This window comes from Callithrix jacchus, chromosome 10 (genome assembly GCF_049354715.1).
Source record: "Callithrix jacchus isolate 240 chromosome 10, calJac240_pri, whole genome shotgun sequence".
NCBI classification, from domain to species: Eukaryota; Metazoa; Chordata; class Mammalia; order Primates; family Cebidae; genus Callithrix; species Callithrix jacchus.
The window spans coordinates 94752294-94765408 of record NC_133511.1 but is presented as its reverse complement, the minus strand read 5'-3'; the positions used below and the strand labels follow the sequence as shown (position 1 = coordinate 94765408).

General features: G+C 34.5%; 1 long non-coding RNA gene across 1 annotated transcript in view; it reads left to right on the top strand.

Annotated features, from left to right (window-relative positions):
• Positions 1-12583, top strand: part of LOC118145477 (uncharacterized) — a 76424-nt gene extending 63841 nt beyond the window's left edge. Inside the window, exon 3 of the long non-coding RNA XR_013522913.1 lies at positions 10567-12583. This is a non-coding gene — a long non-coding RNA (uncharacterized LOC118145477). The remainder of the gene's footprint in view (positions 1-10566) is intronic.
• Positions 12584-13115: the final 532 nt, after the last annotated feature.

Genomic DNA, 13115 nt, shown 5'->3' with positions numbered 1-13115 from the left:
GGGCAAAACAACCAGCTGGCCTTAAAATGGCAAGATCAAATTCACACATAACAATATTAACCTTAAATATAAATGGACTAAATGCCCCAGTCAAAAGACACAGACTGGCAAATTGGATAAAGAGTTAGGAACCATTATAAGCTGAATTCAGGAGACATATCTCACATGCAGACACACACATAGGTTCAAAATAAAGGGATCGAGGAAGATTTAACAAGCAAATGGAGAGCATAAAAAAGCAGGGATTCCAATCCTAGTTTCTGATAAAACACATTTTAAACCAACAAAGATAAAAAGAGACAAAGAAGGGTATTATTAATGGTAAAGAGATCAATGCAACAAGAAGTGCTATTTATCCTAAATATATTTGCGCCCAATACAGGAGAACCCAGATACATAAAGCAAGTTCTCAATGATCTACAAAGAGACAGACTCCCACACAGTAATGGTGGAAGACTTTGAAACTCCACTGTCAATATTAGACAGATGGACAAGCCAGAAAATTAATAAGGATACCCAAGACTTGAAATAAGATCTGGACCAAGCATACCTAATAGACATCTACAGAACTCTCCACCCCAAAACCACAGAATATACATTCCTCTCAGCGCCATGTCATGCTTATTCTAAAATTGACCACATAATTGGAAGTAAAACCCTCCTCAGCAAATGCAAAAGCACAGCAATTATAACAAACAGTCTCTCAGACCACAGTGCAATCAAATTAGAAATCAGGATTAAGAAACTCACTCAAAAATACACAACTACATGGAAACTGTAAAACGTGCTTCTGAATGACTACTGGATAAATAATGAAATGAAGGCAGAAATCAAGATGTTCTTCAAAACCAATGAGAATGAAGACACAATACACCAGAATCTCTGGGACACATTTAAAGCAGCATGTAGAGGGAAATTTATAGCACTAAATGCGCACAAGAGAAACAAGGAAAGTTATAAAATTAACACCCTGACACCAACATTGAAAGAGCTAGAGGAGCAAGATCAAACAAATTCAAAAGTTAGCAAAAGATAACCATAACTAGGAGTAGAACTGAAAGAGATAAAGATACAAAAACCCCTTCATAAAATCAATAAATCCAAGAGCTTGTTCACAAAATAAATAGACTGCTAGCTAGACTAATAAAAAAGAAAAGAGAGAAGAATCAAATAGATGCAATAAAAAATGATACACATGATATCACCACCAAACCCACAGAAATACAAACAACTATCAGAGATTACCACAAATACCTCTATGCAAATTAACTAGAAAATCTAGAAGAAATTCCTGGACACTTAAACTTTGCCAAGACTAAACTGGGAAGAAGTTGAATCCCTGAATAGACCAATGACAAGGACTGAAATTGAAGCAGCAATTAATAGCCTACCAACCAAAAAATGTCCAGTGCCAGACAGTGTCACAACCGAATTCTACCAGAGGTATGAAGTGTAACTGGTATGTACCATTTCTTCTGAAACTATTCCAAACAATAAAAACAGAGCAAATACTCCCTATCTCATTTTATGAGACCAACATCATCCTGCTATCAAAACCTGGCAGACACAACTAAGAAAGAAAATTTAAGGCCAATATTCATGATAAACATTGATGTGAAAATCTACAGTAAATAACTGGCAAACCGAATCCAACAGTGCATCAAAAAGCTTATCCATCATGATCCAGTCATCTGGGATGCAAGGCTGGTTCAAAATACACAAATCTATAAATGTAATCCATCATATAAACAGAACCAAAGGCAAAAACCACAATTATCTCAATAGCCACAGAGAAGGTCTTTGACAAAATTTGACAGCTCTTTATGCTAAAAACTCTTAATAAACTAGGTAACAATGGAATGTATATCAAAATAATAAGAGCCATTTATGACAAACCCACAGCCAATATCATATTGAATGGTCAAAAACTGGAAGCATTCCCTTTGAAACCTGGCACAAGACAAGGACGCCCTCTCTCACCACTCCTATTCCATATAGTATTGGAAGTTCTGGCCAGAGCAGTCAGACAAAAAATTAATAAAGTGTATTCAGTTAGGAAAGGGGGAAGCCAAATTGTTTCTATTTCCAGATGACATGATTGTACATTTAGAAGACCCCATTGTCTCAGCCCAAAATCTCCTTAAGCTGATAAGCAACTTCGGCAAAGTATCAGCATAGAAACATCAATGTGCAAAAGTCACAAACATTCCTATACACCAATAACAGACAAAGAGAGAGCTACATCATGAGTGAACTCCCATTCACAATTGCTACAAAGAGAATAAAATACCTAGGAATACAGCTAACGAGGGGTGTGAAGAACCTCTACAAAGAGAACCACAAACCACTGCTCAAGGAAATAAGAGAGGACACAAACAGGAAAAAAAAAAAAAACAGTCCATGCTCATGTTTACGAAGAATTAATATGGTGAAAATGGTCATACTGTGCAAGGTAATTTATCGATTCAATCATATTCCTATCAAGCTACCATTGACTTTCTTTACAGAACTGGAAAAAAAAAAAACAACTTAAACTTTATGTGGAATCAGAAAAGAGCCCCCATAGCCAAGATAATCCTAAGCAAAACAAACAAACAAACAAAACAAAGCTAGAGACATCACAGTACCTGACTTGAAACTATACTAGAAGGCTACAGTAATCACAACAGCATGATACTGGTACCAAAACAGAGATACAGACCAATGGAATGGAACAGAGGCCTCAGAAATAATGCCACACATCTACAGCCATCTGATCTTTGACAAACATGACATAAGCAAGCAATGGGGAAAGTATTCCCTGTTTAATAAATGGTGTTGGGAAAACTGGCTAGCCATATGCAGAAAGCTAAAACTGGATCCCTTCCTTACACCTGATAAAAAAAATTAACTCCAGATGGATTAAAGATTTAGACATAAGACCTAACAGCATAAAAACTCTTAAAAAAAAAAAAAAAAAAAAAACCTAGGGAATACCATTCAGGTCATAGGCATTGGCCAGGACTTCATTACTAAAATGTCAAAAGCAATGGCAACAAAAGCCAAAATAGACAAGTGGGATCTACTTAAACTTTAGAGTTTCTGCACAGCTAAAGAAACTATCATTAAAGTGAACCGGCAACCAACAGAATGGAAAAAAATTGTACAATCTACCCATCTGACAAAGGGCTAATATCCAGAATCTACAAAAACTTAAATTTTTTTTAAAATTTAAGAAAAAATTTTAAGAAAAAATACAACAATCTTAAAATTTTAAGAATTTTTCTTAATACAACAATCCCATCAAAAAGTTGGCGAAGGATATCAACAGACACTTTTCAAAAGAAGACATATATGAGGCCAACAAACGTGAAAAAATGCTCATTATCAGTGGTCATTAGAGAAATGCGAATCGAAACCACATTGAGATACCATCTCACACCAGTTAGCATGGTGATCATTACAAAATCAGGAGACAACAGGTACTGGGGAGGATGTGGAGAAATAGGAACACTTTTACACTGTTGGTGAGAGTGTAAATTAGTTCAACCATTATGGAAGACAGTGTGGCGATTCCTTAAGGATCTAGAAATAGAAATACCATTTGACCCAGTAATCCCATTACTGGGTATATACCCAAAGAATAATAAATAATTCTATTATAAAGACACACGTACACGTATGTTTACTGTGGCACTGTTTACAATAGCAAAGACTTGGAACCAACCCAAATGCCCATCAATGATAGACTGGATAAAGAAAATGTGGCACATATACACCATGGAATACTATGCAGCCATAAAAATGAGTTCATGTCCTTTGCAGGGACAGGAATGAATCTGGAAACCATCATTCTCAGCAAACAAAAGAACAGAAAACAAAACACCACATGTTCTCATAAGTAGGTCTTGCACAATGAGAACATGTGAACAGAGGGAGGAGAACATCACACACCTGGGTCTGTTGGGGTTTGGGGGGCTAGGAGAGGGATAGCAGGGAGTTGGGGGGGGGTTTGGAAGGGATAGCATTAGGAGAAATACCTAACGTAGATGATGGATGCAGCAAACTACCATGACAAGTCTATAGCTATGTAAGAAACCTGCATGATCTGCACATATCCCATAACTTAAATTTCAATAAAAATAAAATAAAAAATATAAAATTTCACCATGGCAATGTAAACTGATAGCTTATCTTTACAGGTGCAGTCACCACCTTGCCCACCAAGCACAAACACATATCTAATTGTTTCTCTGCCCCATTTTGTCTATGTTATCCTATGTAAAAATGGAGATTCCCTGCATTTTTTCTGCTCCATTTGTCTTTATCACCTTACATTAAAAATGCAGATACACTGAGCCACATAGAGGCATGAGTGCCTATTTTTCCCTAACCTCTCTTAGATGAAAATTGTGTACTCCTCAATTTCCCACCTTTTCCCATTTAAATTTGGAGCTCTCAAAATCATCTTTAGAGAAAGGCGTAGAACTATCGCCCCAGTGTGTGTTCTTAACTTTAGCAAATTTTTCTCAATTGACATGATAGATACATGTCATTATCCATTTGTCAAAACCTATAGAATACTCCAAGAGTGCATCCTATTATAAACTCTGAACTTCAGTCAATAATGTATGAATACGGTTTCATCATCAATTTCTACTAACATACCACACTAATGTAAGATATTAAACATAGAGGAAGTTGTGGGAGGTAAGTGCATATTGAGAACTAAGCTTTTTGCTCAATTTTTTCTGTAAACCTAAAACTATTCAAAAAAATAAAGTTTATCAATTTTTTAGACATTCCAAAGTATAGGGTGTTTATAAGAATTATACTTTAAATCTAAAGCAAAAAATAGGTTAAAAGTATGGAAAATAATATGCTATACTGACACTAAAGAAAAAAAACTAGAATGGCTATACTAACAAAAGATTTAGTGGATTTCAGAGCAAAGAATATTAACAGAGATGATAAGGTGTATTTCATTATAAGAGTTCTATTAATCAAGAAGAGATAACAATTTAAAATGTTTAAATACCTAATAGTTTCAAAATATATGAAGCAAAAATTCATACACAAGGAGAAATAGACAAATCACAATTATAGTTGGAGACTTCAATATCTCTCTGAAAAATTGATTGAACAAGTAGACAGAAAATCATTAATGATAAAGAAGACTTGAAACATACAATCAACCAACTTGGCCTAATCTGTATTTATAGAACACTCCACACAAAAATAGCAAAATACATTTCATTTTCGAGTTCTTTACTTTTAGAACATTTACCATGCCAGACTATATTTAGTGCCATAAAACAAATTTCAATAAATTTAAAAGAGCTTAAGTCTTACAAAATAAAATATCTGATACCATGGAATTAAATTAGAAATTAATTACCTAAATATCTCTTGATAAAAATCCTTAAGTATTTGGTAACTAAATAGCATACTTCTAAATAATCCTTATGATAGAGAAGGAATCAAAAAGAGGTTAGAAAATAATTTTAGCTTGATTTTAAAAAGGCTATAGGTTTTTCAAAAATGTTTCAAAATTTGTTAGATAACCCTAAAGCAGTCCTTGAAGGGGCATTTATACCATAAAAATATTAGAGGAAAAAATACATCAAAGAAGCAGAAATGTCTCAAACAACTTCAATTTCTACCTTCAAAAATTAGAAAAAGAAGAAAACTATATAATCACAGTGAGCAAGAAGGATAATAAGAAAGACAAGAAAGGAAACTGTGAAGAGCTTGCTTGCATTTGAAAAAATAAGGAATAATAATAAACATATATTTAGACTGAGAGAACAGACATGACATGAATTTCACTATAAGGAATCGGAGAGATGATGCCACTACTGATTATAAAGCTATCAAAGGGATAAACAACAGGTATCTCACCAAAGGGGAGCGACAAGTGGCAAGTAAAGTATGTAAAATAAATGCTCATCATAGTTAGCCATTTGAGATGCACAAATTCAAACTGCAGTGAATGAACTATCACTACACATCTATTAGAACAGCTAATATTAAATATATAGAGATAATACCAAATGCTGACAAGGATGCAGAGAAACTGGATATCTCATACCTTGTTGGTAGAAATGAGATAATACCAAATGCTGGCAAGGATGCAGAGAAACTGGATATCTCATACCTTGTTGGTAGAAATGTCAAGTAGTAGAGTCACTTTGGCAAATAGTTTGTCAGTTTCTGAAAAATAAAAACAAACAAAAAACAAAAACTACACACACATTCGCTTACCATTCTACCTAGGTATTATACCAGAATTTAAAAATTATGTTTATACAAAAATTGCTCACAAATTTTCATAACAGTATTATTTGTAATAGAAAAATATTGGAAATAGTGCAGTTGTCTTTCAGTGTGTGAATGGTTGAACAGACTCTAATATACCCATAACAACAGAATATGATTTAGCAATACAGAGAAATGAGCTATTAACAAATATATTATGTTAAGGTAAAAAGTCAATCTGAAAGTGCTACATGCTTCATAATTTATGTATTGTCCTCAAAATTACAAAATTGTAGAGATAGTAAACAGGTAAACAGATTATGGGTTGTTGGGGGACTGAGACAGGGTGGATGGGGTAGGGAGTGTGGATACAAAGAAGTAGAACAAAGAAGTTCTTTCACAGTGATGAAACAATCTATTTTGATTGTAGTAAGGGTTACAGAAACCTATACATGAGGTAAAATTGAACAGAACTAACACACACACACACACACACACACACACAAGCAAATAAATTCAGGTGAAATGGTAGAAACCAAATAAGTTCTAGTTGAAATAATGTTCTGATTTTGATATTGTTCTATAGCTACAGAAGATGTTGCCATTGGGAAAAGCTGGGTAAAGTGTACACAGGACTCTAGTTTTGTAACTCCCTATAGCAGTCTGTATTTATTTCAAATAATAAAGTTTTAAAAGATAACACAGGAATAGTGTCAATAACTTCAAGGCAATACTTTGACAACTGAAATGAATAAGGTAAATTCCTTGAAAGACACTACCAAAGCTCACTTAGAAGAGATAGATGACCTAAGTCATCTTGGAAAATATCATTCAAGAAATTGATTTTGTGGTTAAAATCTGTACCTTGGCCAATTGGAATGTATGTTAAGAGCACAAGGTGAGGGTAGCAGTCAAATTGAATGAATGTAATTCATATTAACAAATAAGAAAAAATATATATTCTTACTATCAGTGGTGCATAAAAAGTATATAACAAAATCTGACATCTATTCCTTTTGAAAATCTTCAGCAAAGTAGCCATAGAAATAAAATTTTCTCAACCTGGTAGAGGGCATCTTCACAAAATCTACAGCTAATCTTATGCCTAATGTTGAGAGACTAAATTCTTTCTCACTAAGTTGCAAACAAGACAAAAATTTCCCTCACCACTTCTACTCAACGTCATACCGGATGTTCTAGTCAATGCAATAAGGCAAAATAAGAAATGGAAAAATAAAAAACATTCACACTAGAGGAAAAAAAATTTACATAATTTTATATGCAGAAAATCTGAAGAAACCTACAGTAAAATCACTAAAACTAACATAAGTTTAGCAAGATTGCAAGATGTAAGATTATTTTTTCTAAAATTTATTGTATTTCTAGCAATAAACATTTGAAATTAAAATTATGAAAACAATGCCACTTACAATAGTGCCAAAAATATGAAATACTTAGGGATAAATATGACAAAAGATATGTAACACTTGTAGATGTGCCATTTAAAAACCTTGCTGAAAGAAATTTTAAAAGACCTAATTTGCTTCCTAGATCACTCACTGCCCACTTTCTTTAGGGAGCAAGTTTTACAGATTAAGTGACACATCATGGAAGCAAACTGGAAGGAGTATCCCAGGACTCAGAGAAGTATCAGACTTCTCTTTCTCTCTCTGATTCAGTCCTGCTGGGTGTCATAATTATGTCTCATCGCTGCGGTGCAGCGGCTTCCATCTTGTCTCACTAAGGATTTACTTTTAAGCAGGAGTCTTAGATCTTCCCCCCTTAACATCAGCCTCCCCTCCGACTTTGGTTTCCACAACACCATTAGCATTCGCAATGCTTTACAATGGTACATTTTCCAAATCCAGCAGCATTTGACTCACTGCAGTTCTTTTGCTTAGTTGGGGTTCTCAAGAGATAGAAACATATGAGTCTCTGGTCAGGCAGTTCCATAGGTTCTTAATCCAGTGCCCATTTGGGTTGGTGTAGAGTCATTTGGATCACAGTCTCTTTTACAGGGAATTTAAAAGCAGAATTTCTGCACAGATGAGGTGGACAGGTAAAGATAAGTCACTGGAGTAAGTTCTACAGAGGAATTGGACTATCATGGTTGATTAAATTTGTTTCAGGTCTGGGATTTGTGATGCAACACATTATTAGATACTCGATGTTTTTAAAGCTTCCAAATTAAGATAATTAGAAATACAAATTAAAAGAGCTTAAATCATTAATCATGACCTCCCAGTGTGCACAACTGTATCTGGTAACTGGTAAACGGGGTTTTCAGCAAGAAATAAGCAGATGTCAAGAAAAACCCAATCAGGGCCTTTGCTGTCCTTTCTCTTCGCCATAGGACTGCTGTGGGCCATTTTGAGAGCAGAGTCACTGCGTGCCTTATTCTTTGAGGGAAATGGTAATGGACTTGGCAAATGCTGCTTCTCCCATCACCATCAAGCTACAGCTAATGTAACCTTGCACCAGTACATCCTTGCTTTTTATAATTGATGTTTTATTATAAAAGAAAACATTAATATTCTAAATTTAAAAATATAGAAAAATAAAATGTATTAAAATATTAAGTGTTTCCATACTGCCATCCCATAGAGCAGCTTCTATTGATCCTTTGAGCATATTTCTTTCCATTCATCTTCTATGTGTGTTTTACATTTTTGACCATAATGTAACCTTTGCATCTCTCTTGTCTTGTAGCTTTCTATTCCATCTTAACCATGTTCCCACTTTTTACCCAGTTTCAACTAGATTTATGGAAAAGCAAAGAATTCTAAGATATAGAATATTCAATAATTTACCAAACATGAAGCATTGAAGGTGGAGAGAAGGGCCTTCTGACTTACATTTAATTTTCCATGCTTTACTGGGAAAATGTATTTTTGGCAGTAATGGACAATGTATTAAAATCCGATATTTGGGACTTACGATTTCTTTGTGGTCCCATATTCTCAGGTATAGAGTGGACATAATGGAATCTATATGTTATAGAAGTCTTCTGATGATTTAGTGCTATGAAGCATAGTCTGGCTTCTGAACTTATTTTTTTTCTTTTCATCCTAGCTTTTTAAAGGTATAATTAACAAGTAAAAATTGAATACGCTTACTATGTACATGATGTTTTGACATATATATATATATATATATATATATATATATATATATATATATAGTGATATGATTACCAACACCAGTGAATTAACCTATTGGCTGACATATTTTTTCTTGTTTTGTGGTAAGAATATTTAAGATCTACATTCTTAACAAATTTCAAATAATCCATACTGTATTGTTAACTATATTCACCATGCTGTGCATTAAATCACTAGAATTTGTTCACCTTATAACTCAAAACTTGTACCTTCTGACCAACATCTCCCTATTTTTCTGCCCCCCTCCAGCATTTGGAAACCACCATTCTAATTCTATTCTCTGTTTCTGTGAATTCAACTTTTTTAGATTTCACATATAAATGAGTTCATATGGTATTTGTCATTCTCTGATTCATTTATTTTACTAAGCAAAATGCCCACAAGTCTGATCCATGTTGTTGTAAGTGGCAGCATTTTCTTCTTTTTGATGGATGCTTGGTTTGTTTCCAAATGTTGGCTAATGTGAATGATGCTGTGATAAACTTAGAGTGCATATATCTCTTTGACATACTCATTTCATTTTTTTGGATATATACCCAGAAGAGGGATTGCTGGGTAAGATGGTAGTTCTATTTTTGTTTTTTTGTGGAACCTCCATACTGTTTTCTAAAATGGCCACTCCAATTTAGTTTACTTTTTTTTTGGGGGGGGGGTGAGTCCAGAACAGGACTTGGGGATCCCAATTCCTGCTTTCTAAAAAACGTTTATTTATTAAACTTTAAGTTCTGGGGTACATGTACAGATTATGCAGGTTTGTTACATAGGTATACAGGTGCCATGGTGGTGGTTTGGTGCATCCATTGCCCAGTCATCTACATTAGGTATTTCTCCTAAAGCTATCCCTCCCCAATCCCCCCACCCCCTGCTATTCCTGCCCTAGTCCCCCACCCCCCCGCAAGCTCCGATGTGTGATGTTCCCCTCCCTATGTCCATGTGTTCTCACTGTTCAGCACCCACTTATGAGTGAGAACATGTAGTGTTTGGTTCACAACAGCAAAGACTTGAAACCAACCCAAATGTCCGTCAATGATAGACTAGATAAAGAAAATGTGGCACATATACACCATGTAATACTATGCAGCCATAAAAAGGGATAAGTTCATGTCCTTTGCAGTTTCCTTCTCAGCAAACTGACACAAGAACTGAACTCATTTTCTTTTTCTCCTAGGCACACTGATTACCTCTCCCAGCATGCTTTGCAGTAATCAAGTGGTCATGTGATAGTTTTGGGCAGAATGTGAACAAAATAGGTGTGTGCTGCTTCCAGGACTGATTCATAGAAAATTCCCACATGGCAACTTCATTCTACTCTCCTGATGAACACAGTGACCTGGGAAGCTGTGTATTGAAGACAGCAGAGTTGGAAAATGGAAAGACAGTATATCCCTAAATGTTCTCTTGGTGGGGAGCCATCTTTTGATCAGAAATGCATTTTCTGGACTTTATGTTACCAACATAAACTTCTGTTACATTAATCCACTGATATTTTAGAGTTATATCTGTTAGCATTTACCTTAATTAGTATATAGTTTTATGGTTCTTGTAGTGAGTCCTCACCATATTACCATTTATTTCCTCTCTAGGCACATTATAGTATGGCTTTCTGACACTCTTGCTGATTATGGAAGCTCCCCAAACAAGACTACACTGGAAAAATAATACTTTGTAGTCAGGGATTACTGAAATCTTTAAAATATCTCTCTGTGGCTTTTCAAAATATTCTCTCTCTGAATTTCTGATTTCTGTGAGAGAAAACTGCCACCTTCAAGAGAGCAGTCTGTGCTCAAGTGAGAGTGCCACTTTGTAGTTTCCAGAAGCCACAACCTAGCAAGGCCCAGTTTTCCTAGTTGAGTGCTGAATTGCAACAATTTTTCAACAAGGAAGGGTCTGAGAGAAGATCCCATAATTTTCATGCTGCTATTAGGGCCAGATTCTTTTCCTAATTAAATTAATATCATAAAATAAGTAACAATCCTATCTCTTATCCTCCAAGGTGACCTGTGAAGTACTACCACAGAACACATTTTGAAAACTTAGAGCAGCTACTTAATTGCACTAACAGTAAGGATAAGAGGATATAGTTGCATAGACTACTGAATGGCCAGGTAATTACTAGAATCCAGGCCTCTAGCTTCTTACTCCAGTGCTCTTATCTTTTCTCTCCTCCAGGGCCTTTCTTTTATGTGTCCACCTCTTCTTCCATTTTTTCTCTTTTTATGTTTTTTCTTTCTTTTTATATAACTCAGAGGGCCAAGTAGTAAAAGAATAGGTCCATAAAAGTCATATTCAACAGTATTCACTGGTGAGAAATAATAGAGAATGAGAGTTTACAGGATGTCCCATGGCTTGAAATGAAAACCAGCTAACCAACCAATAACCTTTTTGACATGTAAAGCCTCAAGATGAGACACAGAAAAATAGGAATCATAACCCTTTCTGCAAGGGCACTGTTCTATATCATCTTTTTATTTTTCAGTGCTCTTAAAAAGAACTGCTGTCATTTGTTTATTCAAGAGACTAGACTATATTTAGCAATTTAATTCCTACTATTTCTCCTTATTGCTATGAGTTATCTAAAGTCAGTGTCTCTATAGGTAGTACCTCTTTATGCTCAGCATGTTAAAATCAATAAATGTTGCTGATTCACTAACAGGTTGACCAGTAACAGCAAAACAAGGAAATTAGTAGCTGTAGGCAAGCATCTCAAAGACAGTAATTTAGTCTCCATTTCACAAGCTGCTCACAGGCAGATATGCAAATAAAAGATGACTTAGAATATATAGACCAGAAAAGTCTCAGTTTACTAGTTTTACAAACAAGTTCATATACACATCACATGTTCACATTCACTTCTCTCACAATGACTCAAATGTCAAATCATAAAACTACAAAAATACTCAAATTCAACAGCCTTATCTCCACGAAACCTTCTACATCCTTGCCTCTCCCATACACAATCACATAACATTTTACCATTTGGTTGGGGAGCAGATATGAGAAATCAGCACATTCTTTGGTTTTGGTTTTATATTTTTGTTTACACCTCTCCCTCCCATTCCCCTTTCCTGTCTCCATTGTGTAGCACTAAATATAATTAGGGGACAGAAAACATGAAGAGATTTCCAGTTTGAAGAAAATGCCAATTTTGGGATCAGGGCAGAAATACAAAGATCTCTTTAAATTAAGCGAAGAAAAATATTTATATTTAATTATATAAAATATATAATTATATTATAAAACATTTACATATAATTTTATATTATTTAAAAATATAAATTCATAATTTTATAACATAAAAATTATATATGTATATAAATCTCTTTGAAATGTTTGCCTACAGCTACTTATTTTCTGTTTATATATATATATTTTTTCAATACATATTAAATATATATATATATCCTTCATTTGATTTAAATATATAATGTGTATGTGTATATAAATATATTTCCTTCACTTGATTTAAAGTGGTACTTCTATTTCTTCCCTAATTGTCCTGATCCCAACATTCATATTTTCTCCATGTTAAAAATCTCTGCATGCTGTGTGTGTGTGTGTGTGTGTGTGTGTGTGTGTGTTTGTGTGTGTGTGTGTGTAAAACCTCAGGGAGGCTTCCTCAGTGACTGATTTCTGATCAAAACAAAATCTCTTCCAGAAGATCTTGCATATGCATTTAGAATCTCCCAAAGGAGCAAAATGATGTTGGTAAAATCGTTT